The sequence below is a fragment of the Mus musculus genome, chromosome 15, assembly GCF_000001635.26.
Source record: "Mus musculus strain C57BL/6J chromosome 15, GRCm38.p6 C57BL/6J".
NCBI classification, from domain to species: domain Eukaryota; kingdom Metazoa; phylum Chordata; class Mammalia; order Rodentia; family Muridae; genus Mus; species Mus musculus.
In genome coordinates, this window is record NC_000081.6 from 62,000,247 (window position 1) to 62,011,432 (window position 11,186).

Below are 11,186 nucleotides of genomic sequence, written 5' to 3' on the forward strand. Positions count from 1 at the left end.
TCTCTTAAGTCAAGGATGACCTTGAACTCCTGCTCTTCCTGTCTTCACCTCTTGAGTACCAGTGTTGCATGAAGGTCAGCACTGGCATTATGGGCATGTACTACCACACACAATCTTTTCTGCAGTGTTGATCTGCAGTGTGCTATATGTAAGCACCCTACCAACTGAGGTCTGTGCCCAGCCTTTCCTTTTGGCATTGCTTCCTGGGGCAGCCTGAGAAAGTACCATGCTCTCCTCAATCAAGGAGTTACCCAGTGGATGACAAACTACTGTGGTTCTTCTAGAGTGACTGAACGCTGAGGGCTTTTCTCAGTGTAGCAAGCTCTAGGTTCTGGATTCAAATCTAAACACACACAAAAAAGCAAAGGCTTTTTGGAGTGAGCCACAAGTACATCCTTTCTAGTGGATCTAGGGAGACAATAAGTTGTGTGGCACTCTGTAACATCTGGCTATGACCACTCCAAGCCTGTTCCTCCCATCTCCACAGTTCTAGAAGCCACCAGTACTTTTGAACAAACTTCTTCCAGTACCGTATGAACCAGGAGGACCTTCTGTTTATTTCAACTAAAAAGCCCTAAAGAAGGTGGACCGTTTCTCACAGTTTTCTCACAATGTCTTGCTGCCTTGCTCTGGGAGCTAGACAAATGTTTTGACAAAGGCAGGGATATTACAAGTCATAGCAAAGCACCACACATGGGTTCCTGGTCCAAGGCTTGTTTTCACCTGGTGTTGTCCCTTAGCTGCACAGTTTGTTCTTAAACTATCTTCTGTTAGGTTAGTGTGTCTTGAAGGTCCTCCCACTGCATAGCTGATGGTGGGTGGTCTGGGCTGTGTAGTGTCTTCTACTGCAGAACATCTACCCCCACTGTCTAGACGTTTACTTCAAGGCCAAATAAGCTTTGAACAGTTCAAGCACACATTGTAGAACTTTTTAGACTATTGCTTGAGAATTCTGTGACTTGTGGCAAATATTGTGCTAAGGCACCTTTTGTTTGTTAGTTTGGTTGGTTTTGAGGGGCTGAGGGGGTTTGGATGTATCACCATCATCGTCTTACCAATTCCATATATTGGACCATATAATTAGTTTAATTGCATTCATGAGGGAAAAAAATGGTCATCAAAAATGAGGTGGTTGTTCATCAAATGCCAAGGTTACACTGCTAATGTGACCTTGTTGGCCTCAGGTACAATCCCAGCCTTGTCTTACACCAGGGATCTGCTTCTAAATTCCTAGCCTGCACAGCCTGAAAATGTCTCAATGACTCCCAGTTTGGGGGGTGGAGTGCTCAAATCACAGATCACCATTGAGATGGGAAGGCCAAATAGCAGAATCTTTGGGGGAAATTTCTCTTTGAAATATTTAGTAAACATGATATAATTTCAACTCCAAAATATAACAAGTAAAATCCAATCTGAGTTATGTTTGCCACAAACCGGAACACCTTTGAAAGTGAAAGAGGTGCCCGGTGTAGTAGCACACATCTCTAATCCCAGCACTCAGGAGGCAGAGGCAGGCAGATTTCTGAGTTCAAGGCCAGCTGGTCTACAGAGTGAGTTCCAGGACAGCCTGGGCTATACAGAGAAACCCTGTCTCGAAAAAAAAAAAAAAAAAAAAATCAAAAAAAAAAAAAAAAAAAAAAAAAGAAAGAAAGAAAGAAAGGAAGGAAGGAACGAAGGAAGGAACGAAGGAAGGAACGAAGGAAGGAACAAAGGGAAGAAAAGAAAAGGAAAAAGGAAAAAGGAAAAGAAAAGAAAGTGAAAGAGGTTAATTGTAAACAACTAGGTCTTCATCTTCCTAAATTAACCAGGGTTTAGGTTCACTGGCCCATAGGGAAAGGGACCTGAGCTCAGGAATACACAGACCACAGGGCAAGCATATGGAAGGTACTGAAACCCTAATAATAGTAGTAGAGAGACCTAATGTGACTTTTCTGATGGCCTATGTTCTTCTAAATCTTTTAGAACCTTATAGTATGAATCTATGTTTTGAGTAACCACGGTCACTTTTATATCTGCTAAGCAGGTTTTAATGTTTGTTTTTAGGTGCTGGTTTGTTTCTGAGATAGGCCTTGTACCCTCTTTATAGGCACAGAAAGGAATTTCTGATCCTCCTTTCTCTACTTCGCCAGGTGCTGAGATTTCAGGTTGGGTCACTACTCTGGGCAGACCTCTCTCTCTCTCTCTCTCTCTCTCTCTCTCTCTCTCTCTCTCTCTCTCTCTAGGTTTTTCGAGACAGGGTTTCTCTGTATACTCTGGCTGTCCTGGAGCTCACTTTGTAGACCAGGCTGGCCTCCAACTCAGAAATCCGCCTGCGTCTGCCTCCCAAGTGTTGGGATTAAAGGCGTGTGCCACCACTGCTCAGTTATATTAGACTTCTTAATGAGGATAAATGGGCTCAGATTATTGGAAGAACTTTCGTCCTGCTTGAGGTCCTTTGTACATCAAGCCACACCCAAGCCCCTCTCCTTCCCTTTTTGTCTTTGCTTTCTCTTCCCACTCTCTACCCACCACCACCAACTCTTCTTTTTGGTTCCTCCTAGCAGCCATGAATGTCAGGGCTTAACAACAGCTCATAGAACTCCTCACCCCCATCCCCTGTGTATGTGTGTGTGTGTGTGTGTGTGTGTGTGTGTGTGTGTGTGTGTTCATCCCACCAGCTGGGGACTCCTTCGTTTTCAAGTTTCCCCAGCCCGCTGCTCTGTGCTTGCAGGGTCTCCCAGAAAGCTGAACTAAATCTGCAACCCTTAGTCAAACATCTAAGCCACATCCACTTCAGACTGTGTTCTCCTCAGGTCTGAAGTGCAAAGCTTCCTCATCTCAACTCCCTCTTGAGTCTTCCTCTTTTTTTTTTTTTTTTGGCTCTTGGATGCCTGTTTACTTCTGATGAACAATTGGCTCTCACCGATAGGATTCTCCTACGTGAGGAGGATCTATGTCCTGTACTCTTCTCACAACAATGTCTCCCCCTCTTTCTAGGATTCTCTTCATGTCAGAGGTCATGAAGCTAATTAAAGGTGGAGTGAGACATCAGAGGTGGGAGCATCAGACTCATTCCCTTCACTCTGCCTCAGTGTTAGGAAATGGAGCCTCCAGACTTTTGATTCTTCAACAGGCTTCTTCCCCAGGCAATCTATCCCAAAACATATCAGACCATTGAGTGGGTTCTGCTATTTTGTTTTGAATTTTTTTTTTTTTTTACATCTCAGTTTTTGACAGGATTTCACTGTAGACTACATGCTGGCTTTGAACTCAGGGTCATTTGCCTGTTTCAGCCTCCCAAATTCAGGAATTACTGGGGTGGGCTTGCTCTGGTAAATACATATTTTAAGCATATTAGACTCTTCCCCTGATTTTCCCCCAGAAATCACAGTGGTGGGCATACGTAGGAACTGCTGGGAACGAGGAAAGCAGCATCCATCGACCTACCAATCACTCCACAGAGCGCATTGGAACCTTTTTCCCCCCTTCTTCATGATAGCTGCTTTGAGTTTCTAGCTGTGATAATTTTAAGTTTGAAAATGCAAACGATTCAAAATTGCAAAATGCTCTTGGCTGGCAGATGTGCATGGAGCTTGACTCAGCATGTTCTGCGTGCTGAGGACATGCTGCAAAACATCCCCCAAGCAGAGCCCCTGGACACCCTCACATACTGGTCCCCCTACTCATGGTGAACTTCTTGAACTTTCATGAACAAACCTGTTCTTCTCTGCCTCTTTGAAGCTGCTGCTCTCTCAGCCAGACACCTCCTCTCCACCCCAACCCTTGGCCTATTCACTTATTCTCCAAAATAATCACAGCGCCCAGGCAGGCACTGTGTCCTTCTCTGTCCCAGAGGGGCTCATCTGAACCCGGATGCAGCCCTGGATAGCTCACAGAAAAGCAGGGGAGGGGAAAGCATTAAAACCTGGGCCTTGCCCCAAATCTACTAGGTCAGGTCCAATTCTCTAGGGTGGAGCCTGGGAAAGGCTCATCTTAACAAGTTCCCCAGGTCCTTGGGAAGATCCTGGGCTGAGCTTCCCAGAATTGAGTCATCGCTTCATCTTTACAACTTTTATCCTGCGCTCAAAGGCCAAGTGAACAAACTCTTACTATACGCTCGGCCCTGCAGTGAGCGGCTCACAATCAGCTCACGCAGTGGTCATGTAACTCGGGCGACATGGCGGCTATCCTTACCACTATGCTGTTGGAGGGGATACTGAGGCATGGAAAGACTAAGAAATTGACACAAGGTCACTGCTCAAATACGAGCCGGCTCTGGATCGCTGTCAATACTTCTCAGCTCTGTGATGTTTGTGGATTTCTTTCTTTAAATTGCTTTGCTTTAGCATCGATTGAAATTATTTGAATCGAAAGCAAAATCTGTGAGGGCAGAGAGTTTGGGCTATTTGACCTGTGTTGGATGGCCAGGAGCTAAAATAATGTGAGGCTGGTCACAGCCAATATATCCCTGTGAGATGAATAAATGAACACATGAACATTCAATATAGATTTTGCATATTGGGTCCATTTTCTCCTCTACTTGCTAAAATTACACTGGCATTAATATCTAAATCTTGTGGATCACCTGGTAGCTGTTTATCCCAGTTATGAAAACCTCTGAGCTGGAATTGGCAACTCGTTGTGCTATCCATGATCAATTGGAGATTTTCAAGCAACAGTGTTCACGTTCTTGAGAACAGGGACTAGGATGAATTCCTCTTGCTGTTGGGCAAAAGCCAAGTGAGTAGCATCCTTGCCTCTTGGCAGAGAGCAGGTTACAGGATTACTTCAAAGCAAGCTATAGATTGTTTTTTCAAGTGCTTTGAGATCTAAAAGGTGGTGGCTGGATTTAGTAGATGGTAAAAAATAATGAGGATGAGAGGCCTGGATTAGAGCAAAAGGAGGAGTTCTTGGCTTGGCCGTTAGGTTGGGGACTCTCTCAAGCCTTCCTCTGGCGTTTGCACATGCCTCCTGAGCACTGGTGTGCCTTTCTCAGCTGAAAGCTTCGTGTAGAGAAAGATTATGTCATCACTCTTCGTTATGTTTAGGATTTCCTTGGTGCACAGAAGAAAGAAGCTGTTCAATAAAAGAAACTGTAGGTTGCTGGGAATTGTAGCACATGCCTTTTGTTCCAGCTACTTTGAAGACTGAGGCAGGAGAATCCTGGCAGTTCATGAGTTTGAGACTAGCTTGGGCAATATAGCAAAATCACAGTTCATATAGATAGATAGCTATTACTATAGATATAGATATATTTGTGTGAAGTAGTAGTAGTAGTAGTAGTAGTAGTAGTAGTAGTAGTAGTAGTAGAATATAGAGAGTTTATTAAGAACACTCCTGATATATAGCAAAATCACAGTTTATATATATATATATATATATATATATATATATAATTTGTCTGTGTAGTAGTAGTAGTAGCAGCAGTAGTAGTAGTAGAATATAGATAGTTTATTAAGAATACTCCTGAGAATGAGAGTGGGCTAGAGAGCTGAGGAAGGGCATACACTCAAATCCCCAATGTTTTAGAGCTGTTATTTGTAGCCAAACCTGACCTCAAGTTCTTGATCCACTTTTATTGACTTCCAGAGTAGCTAGAATTATAGGCATGTGTCACTATAACATGCCTTAAACACACACACACACATTGAAACAAACAGTCTCATGTAAGTCCAGGCTATCTGTACACCCACTATTTAGTCGAGGCTAACCTTGAACTGATCTTTCTACCTCAAAATCCTAAAATTTGAGATTATAGGTACACAACACCATATTTAGTCCTCTGCTCAAAAACTTAAAAAGTATACTCATCTATTCACTATGTAAATGCTTTTACTCATGATGGAGAAGTCAATTTTTTATATAACAATAGACAATTAATATACTCATATAAAATTTTTATTCTATAGAGGCTATGGACAATTAGACATGCCTAGTTGCTGAGGTCTTGGGTTTGATTCTCCAGCACTGTAATAGATCATAGATGATAGACTGATAGGTAGGTAGATAGATAGATAGATGATAGATAGATAAATGATAGGTGATACATAGGTAGACAGAATAGATAGCTCACTAAGTATAGTCTTGTGGCATGTAACCCAAATATCTCTAGGTCTTCACACTCTTGGAAATGTGGTAGAGTTAACTTGCCTGTCCTCCTTAGTTAGGTATGCCCTTTGACCTGCTTTGACCAATAGAAGGTGAGTAGACCTCAGATTTGATGTTTGAGGACAAATATTTCAGATGTTGTATATGTACCACTGAAAATCTCAGAGCATAATAGATACTTAGTTAACCCCAGCGGAAACATGTTACAATGTAGAAATGGGACGTTGTTGTAAGTCCTGAAGATTTCAGAGTTGTGTGTTTCAGTAGTATTGCTCCCCCTGCCTCCACTGCTACAAGCTGCACTGTTCTCTTGACATTCCCTGGCAGACAGAATGCTCTGAGGCAAGTTTCACCCATCTATGGTAGGTGTCCAAAATTTGATGGCTCTTCTTTCAGTATTAACATTGTTCTTAGCTTTATGATATTTATCTTATCGGTTTTTTTCTTCATTATTTTCCTTACCTTGATTTCTTATTTTAAATAAATTCTTTTACATTCATTCATTCATTCATTCCATTATTTATTTAATGGCTGAGGTATATGTATGTTCCACAGCATGTGGTGATGGTCACAGGACAACTTCCTAGTGGCATTCTGTCTCTTCTACCACATGGGTTTCAGGCATGGAATAAGGGTGGTCAGGTTGATAACAAGCTCCTTCATCCTCAGAGCTATTCCACTGGCCCTTTGAGTGATCAGAATGAAGATGGTCCCCCATAGGATCATATGCTTGAATGCATGCATCCCAGTTAGTACAAATGTTTTCCAAAGATTAGGAGGTGTGACCTAGTTGGAGGTATGTCACTGGCGGTGGGCTTCAAGGTTTTAAATGCCCTGCCAGAACCAATCTTTCTTTCTCTACTTGCTGCCTGTAGATTAGGATGTACATCTTTTAGCTACTGCTCCGGTGCCATGCCTGCTTGCTGGTCACAGACTAACCCTCTAAAACTGTAAGCAAGCCTCCAATTAAATACGTTCTTTATGAGTTGCTTTGATTATGGTTTCTCTTCACAGCAATAGAACAGTAACTAAGACACCTCTTCATTCTAATATGTTTACTTACAATATAAGAAGAGAACCTCACAACCATTTTAAGAAGAGGAGAAGAGTAAGGAGGTTGAAATGGCTCAAGTGTCAAAGTGCTTTCCATTTAGGCCAGCAAAATGACTCCCAGATAAGGAGACTTCCTGCAGAGCCTGAAGACCTGCACCTCAGCCCCACCTCACTATAAATACATAATTTACTTGAAAGAAAATTGTTTGTTTATACCATAGGTTAGTGCTGATCTCAAGCCTAACCAGAGATACTTCAGTTTGCAGTCAGTGATGATCAATGCAGAGACTCCTAACTGGCCCGAGTACTGTGACTGTTGGATGCTGAGCATTAAATGGAACACCTGTGTCACCCCTTTAGCATACATCTGAGTGGGAGCAGGAAAAGAAAAAAAAAAAAAAAAAGAGCCAGAGAAAGCAGGGAAGGGATATTCTAAACCCTGTCTTCTTCTGGCTATGACATGGCCTTTGTGCTTATGAGCACACATGCGCAGAAATGCCTATCAATGTCCTGTTACGGATTAGGGAGAAACTAAGGCCCTTCTCTTTCCCGAGTCATGAGGGATTGTTTGTGAGGGTCAGGGAGAGGCAGCCATATTTCTCAGTAAATTGCCCTTGCTTAAATAAATAACCCTTCACAGACCTTCTTTAGAAAAAAAAAAACGTGAAACTAGAAAACAGGAAGATAAGAAGAAGAAGTCAGGGAAGAAAAAGTAATTAGGCCTTAATCTCTCAGACAGAGATGGTGGGAAAACAAGCAGTCTGGATACAGAAGACTCTATGCAAAGTACAGAGGGGTCGAGAAGACCAGATACATAATTTGCAGGGCCCAGTATAAAATGGAAGCATTCTGTCTCTTGTTCATATACTAATAATTTTCAGGTGTTGACCTCAGAGCATTAAACTATGTGGCAACCTTTCTGAGTTGGGGTCCTGTGTGTCCACCTCCCCAAAATGTCCTCCAGGGGACAAACGCTATGCTGCCTTAGACCAGGGGAAGGAAGTTGTCTTTCTCAGGCCACGTACTGGATCACTGCAGCTAGCAGGAGCTAGGTGGTGCTTTCTAGCATCTGGGGCCTGTTTCCTGGAAGTAAACAGAGTCCATTGTGTGCCTTCTTTCAAGTCCTGTATTGCTACTAAGAAGCTGTGCAAGCTGGTGTGGTTCAGCCTGCTTCCTCAGAAAGGATGCTGGGAAATCTCCTCACAGCTTCACCAAGGCCCCCATCAAAGCATAGGGTACTCAGAGAGCAGAGAGGCAATAGATCTTCTATTCAGCTTGTTCAGAGTCTGGTCAAGGCTTCCTCCTCTGGGTACCAGGGAACAGAGCAGTTTGTTATCAACCCATAAGTGCTCACAGATTTCAGGTCTAGTTAAAGCCTACAATTTCCAGACTTTCTTAGAGGATAAGTTTAATTAGGATGTACAGGCTTTGTATCCTACTATGGTGATGATCTAAGACATCAGCTCAACTACGTTTAATATTTTGTTTGTTTGTTTTTTGGTGTTTGCTTGTTTTTCGAAACAGGGTTTCTCTGTGTAGCCCTGGCTGTCCTGGAACTCACTCTGTAGACCAGGCTGGCCTCGAACTCAGAAATTCGCCTGTCTCTGCCTGCCAAGTGCTGGGATTAAAGGCGTGTGCCACCACACCTGGCTTGTTTAATTTTTTTTGAGCATTTTTGTTTGTTTGTTTGTTTGTATGTTTAGTGTATGAGTAAATGTATGGGTTCATAGTGGCATGTGTGTAGTCAGAGGACAACTCAAGGCAGTTGGTTCTCTTCTTCTGTCTCATGGGTCTTCGGAATCAAATGTAGGTCATCAGGTTATCAGAAAGCACCTTTACCCACTGAACCATCTCACTGACCCGGCACAATTACATTTAAATGGTACTTGTTCATGAATGGTTTACTGGGGAAAACCTTTGCTGTGTATAATTTTACATGTGATAGGAAGGTATAAGCATGTGTGTGTGTACCTCTGTGTGTGCATGTGTGTTCATATGTCTGTGTGTACGTTTGTGTGCATTTGTGTATTTGTGTGTGTTCATGCATCATGTGTGTACATGTAGAGTATATGTGTTCATGTAAGTATGTGTGCGTATGTGTGTGCTCAGGCACATACATACTAACACTTTTATGAGAATTGCCCATGAGTGACTATGAAAAGAAAAATCATTTATAAGTAAGTACATATCTTGTCATCTCAGACCCCCTGGAAGTTACTTTCTCTGTGGAAGCCAGCCTGTTTTATAGGATCTTCTTGGAAAGGAAAGAACATCTCTTTGCCTGGGCATTTCCTTATCATGTCAGGCTCTTTCATGTCCATGATTCTGTGAACTCCTTGTGAGGAGGTGGGGACTGTGAGAGCAGATTGAGTCCCCCTGCTGCCATCACAGGCTGTTTGGAGAGCTGATGAGACCTAACTCCTGGGTGGGCTGACGCTGCTTCTGGACTGGACCCTTCATAGTACCCTCCTCTTCTATTCATTTTCAAATATCAAGAGGAGAGGCCAGGCTCCTTTCTTCCCTGCCTGTAGGGCAGTAGGGCTACAGTGACAGTAAGGAGGGAGCCAGGTAAGAGTCCTTGACCTTCCTTGACTGCTTCTCCTGGTTGACACGCTTGAACTTGTCCTGACGCTTCAGCTGAGCAAGCTATGAGAGCTGTGTTGGGAGGTAAATTCTGCCATGTGTCAGCTGTGTGGCCCTTTACTGTCTATGTGATTCTACTGGACCATCTCTGCTGAACTGTGTTTCAGGGGATAGAATGACAATGATTATATTTGGTCTCTTGAGAATTTTCACCAGGAGTATTGGCACATGCTTGTGATCCCAGCACTTGGGAGTCTGAGGCAGGAGGATCAAGACTTTAAAGACAGACTACTCTACAAATCTCAAATCTAAAAAGGAAAAAGAGAAAAGAAAAGAATAAAAGAACAAAAGTTAGGGGTTTTTTTTGTTTTTTTTTTTTTGTTTTGTTTTTGTTTTTTTACCTTTTGCTTGGTCTGACTAAGAAATGTCTGATTCATATTAATCACAATAATGACCAGCATGGCAAGATATCTTAAAAGTGTGATAGTGGCAGTCATATCTTGGTAGTAACCAATAGCTCTTTAATTGGATTGAAGGCCCACTAAACAGGAGCGAAATCTTGCCTGGTACTGAAAATCCAGCCAATTACCAAGGCCAATGAGATTATGTATCTTAGATGAGAACCTACTACTACCACTTACTAAACCAGCCTAATTCCTAACTACATTCCAAAACCTTCCCTAATATCCACAGACACATGAAGTTCTCATCCCTCGCCAAAGAGGCAAAGAGGCTCTGTAGCACATGGAGACCACTACAGAAAACTACAACTAGTAAAATCAGATAGCAACTGATCAGAGACTCTACTGCCCCATTGAAAACATCTACAAGGCAATTCCTGTGTATACAGCTCAGGGAACAGTACAGAAGGGAGAACAAATAGATTCTAACAGCCGGAAGCCCAGGAAGATTCCTGAGATTGGATCTCTTAGAAATAACAGGAAAGCTACACCCTACAACAACAACCTTGCTACCTGAACCTGGACAACACCAATAGACATGCTAATGTGGAAGGAGGAAATCTCAATGAGTCCCACCCTGAAATGGTTACCTACAGGAAACTAATGCCTACTGAGAAGGGAGAATTAGTCTTCCACAGAAATGAGGCTCTACTACAGACTGACCAGTGCTGAAATCACACACAGAAGTAACACTCAGTGAACTCAGCAGGTTGTGTCTATATATGCATGCATTTTTTTAAAAGGAAAACAGTATGAATTCCAGAAGAAGTCAAGGGCAGAATGTGGGAGGAGTTAGAGAAACTGGACATGGGAAGGGTTGGAGGGAAGAAGGGGAAGGTGGAGGAAATGATTCAATAATATTTCAATTCTTTTTTTTTCTTAAACTAAAGCATAAAAAATAATTGCTTGGTTACTTAAAATACACAATTGTGCAAAAGATACATTACTATATGGCTGAGGACATAGCACATGAACATCTTCCCAAAATGACACCTGAAGTCT